General features: G+C 51.2%; 1 pseudogene; it reads right to left on the bottom strand.

Moving 5' to 3' along the window:
• Positions 1-2,341: 2,341 nt before the first annotated feature.
• LOC103263798 lies at positions 2,342-3,205 on the bottom strand (annotated as a pseudogene).
• Between the last annotated feature and the right edge of the window lie 273 nt (positions 3,206-3,478).

Genomic DNA, 3,478 nt, shown 5'->3' with positions numbered 1-3,478 from the left:
TCTGTCGCCCAGACTGGAGTGCAGTGGCCGCTCCCAGCCACCGCAGCCTCGACCTGCTGTTCCGCCTCAGCCTTCCAAGTAGCTGGAACTACAGGCACGTGCTACCACACCTGGCTTATTTTTTTATTTATTTGTAGAGATGAGGTCTCACCGAGTTGCCCAGGCGGGTCTCAAACCCACGGGCTCAGGCAATCCACTCATCTCAGCCTCCCAAGGTGCGAGATTACAGGCTGAGCCACTGAACTCGGCTAGGAGTCCAATTTTTAATTTTTTTTGCAGTTTGATTTTAATAGTCTTTCTTTTTGTAGACATTCAGTGCAAGAGGCCAGCCACATGTTCCTGCTTCCCCGGGACTTGAAAGGGCAGCATACAGGCATTAATCAGGGTTCAACACTCAAGTTGTGCAAACATAGTTAATTGCTGGGCTCTCAGTCTCCAAAAGAGCCAGGTGATTACAGCATCTCCCGCCCCACATAGGCCCAGCTCTTCTCCCTCAGGGAGACACCCCACGCCCCACTGGGCCAGGCTGAAGGAACCCCTGACACAGTGCTGTCCGTGTCCCCTGTCTTGCTGAGAAACCTTTTTCTCAATTTCAAACTGGCATCTTGAGACACATGCTGTCCTCAGAGCCTGCGTATCTCACTATGGTTCACGTCTCCCTGGTCTCCCCATTCTCTTTCAGAACGGGCAGCCAGGTGAACCCTGGGTTCAGATCAGAGCGTGGTGCTGTCTGGTGCCACATGATGTGAGTCTGAGGGGAGCTCCTGGCACCTGCTGACTCAATGCTTGGAGCACCAGAAGAACAGGAGAGGAGGTCGGCCCACAGGGCTGGAGAAGACAGATAGGTTTGAGCAGGGAGAACCCTGTGGGTGGCCTCTCCCACCGGGAAGAGGCCCCAAACCTCATGAGGTCAGACAGAGGCACCGCACCTGTCCGCCTGGACAACTTCTCAGCACCCCACGGGTTAGGTCATCAAACCAGCCCATTAGAGGCAAGGAAACTTTTGGAATTGATTTGCCCCAAACCAAAATGGTAGCACAAATTCTCGGCTGGGACGACATCAACCTGGGTGGGGTCAGCCTGCGGGGGAGGTCATCCCGGGACTCCAGCTAGGCAGCTTTCCTCCCAGGTTCATTCAAATGGCAGTACTGGCTGGAGAAGGAAGTCCCATGCTGGGACAAGGGGAATGTGTGTCCGAGGCTTGGACGCTAGGCAGCCAACCAAGGCCTCGGCCTCTGTACGGGAAGCTTCCTTCCTTCCCTTCCACAAGCCATAGCCTAGACTCCCACAGGGAACTGCCCCAGGAGCTTGCTTGGGGGATGGCTGCACACTGGTGGGGTGAGCTCCCAAGGCTTTGGAGGCGATTCATGGGAGAGAGACTAGGAAGGGGCAGGCCCGGGAATGGGAGGCTTGTGGAGAAGGGAAACCATTCAGCACTGCCAGCCACCAGTGTTGATGGCCAGCACCCTCCGGGGTCCCCAGAGGCCAGGACCACAGTAGCCATGGGACTAGCAGACTGCGATGCACTCAAACTGCACAACAACTACACGCACACACCCCCTCACATTCAGACCTAGAGTTGAGTAAGCTTGGAGGTGAGCGGACGCCACCAAGTGGATACATGGCACACTTCTCGGTCTTTCTACACTCATTTATTTATTGTTCTTTCTTTTTAAAATTAATTTTATTTTAAGGATTAAGGAAGTGGAATACAAATCAGGATTAGGTATACAAGTGGTTGTCATACAGGTAAAGTTTGAACTGCCCTTTGGTACCCATTGCCTGGTTTGAGATCAGGTACCCTTATTAATGTTATGTACCCCTTGCCTCCCCTGGCAGTTTCCAGCTACTGCCAATCCCTTAATACTCTGAAAAATTTCATGTCATCTTTAGTAGTATTGAAGCACAGAATATTAGAAACAGACAAAAATGAAAGATATCATCAAATTTAACCCTATCTTATTTGCAGATGTGTCAACTGAGGCTCAGAGAAATTAAAACAATATTCATCAAGTCACACAGCTAATTAGTATCACACTGTTTTTTCTATACATATTTAACCTTAAAAATATTTCTTTTTTAAAATTTTTTTATTTTAAAATTGCGGAGTACAATGCAGGGTTAGGTATACAAATATTCATCATGCAGGTACCCTTGTTGATGAGATGTGCGCCCCTTCCCCAGGCAGTTTCCTACTACTGCCCTCATTTGCATAAAGACTCAGAAAATCAGGTTAAAAACTAAAACAAGAACCACATCACTGGGAACTCTTATTAGTAGCATCACTGTTGGTGCTGTGGCCAGTGGTGTCACTGCGCCCTACTGAGTCCTGGCTCCAAGGCTACTGGGAGGAGGCCTTGGTAGCCAGGGAGGCTACACAGTGCTACTGGAAGCTGGGTGACGTGCCAGCAGTGCAGCTGAATCTCTGGTGTGGCAGCTTGGTGGTGCCATCCACGTTGGTCTGGGCCTTCCAGGGTGCATTCTGGTTCATCAGCTACAGTGGTCAGGACCGGTGCCATGAGTCTGCTCACTGGCCTGCTCTGCCAGGAGCCTTCTGTTCCTGGACAGGGCTGCATCCCCTGTGGCAGTGCTCTGAACCTGCAGGTTGGTGACAATGTTGTTCTGGAGGTCTGTGAAGAACTCACTCATGTCCGCATAGCCTGGGAAGGCATTGATGTTGATGATGGCATACATGCTATCCCATCTGGTTGTTGTTGATGATGTCGATGCCAAAGAGGGACATACCCAGCACCTTCTGCAGGGCCCACAAAGGCTCCCAGATACCCTTGTCACTCAGCAGCACAAACACGCACTCGATCTTGTCCAGCTCAGTCAGAACCAATGACGACTGTAACTTTTCACATATTATAACAGTTGAAGAAGATGGAATCACTGTCTGATGTGTCCACTGAGAAGTTCTTGAGTGAGGGCCGCTGGACCATGGACTCACCAACCACAAGCACCTTGTACAGGATGGCATTGTGGTTGATTAAATTCTGGACCACCAGGATGGCTGGATGGCGTTCAGACCCTCCTGGTTGAACACGATTGTCATCTCATGAGAGTTGGTGCCATGAGCAACTCTGGTTTTGCAAATGAATGGGAAAGCCAGGCTGTTCTGCTCCAGGAGCCTGGTGGTGTCATCCCTGCACAGGCTCGTGAGTTCCATGAAAGGCAGTGATCAGATCCTGTCATCTGTGTGCATGATGGATCACACTGAAACACTCCTTGTTGGGGAAATGAACCCAGCTATGCACTTGCAAACATGGGGCTGGGCTCCTGGGAGAATAGAAAGAAAGAGAGGATGCCCCAGGGGGCCTGGTCTCACAGAAGTCACTGGGGACCACCATCAAGGGCACTGAGAGACATCTGCCTCACCTCTGAAAGGTTCTGTACTGGATCTGAGCGGACTCTGGGCTCAGTATCACCTGGCATCTGCCTGGGGGTGTGGGTGTGGGAGGGGCATGGATGTGAGCAC

The sequence above is a fragment of the Carlito syrichta genome, unplaced genomic scaffold, assembly GCF_000164805.1.
Source record: "Carlito syrichta isolate Samal-C Ts95f unplaced genomic scaffold, Tarsius_syrichta-2.0.1 Scaffold305266, whole genome shotgun sequence".
Classification (NCBI taxonomy): Eukaryota; Metazoa; Chordata; class Mammalia; order Primates; family Tarsiidae; genus Carlito; species Carlito syrichta.
Note: the sequence above shows the minus strand (reverse complement) of the source record. Positions and strands in the feature narration are given on the sequence as shown.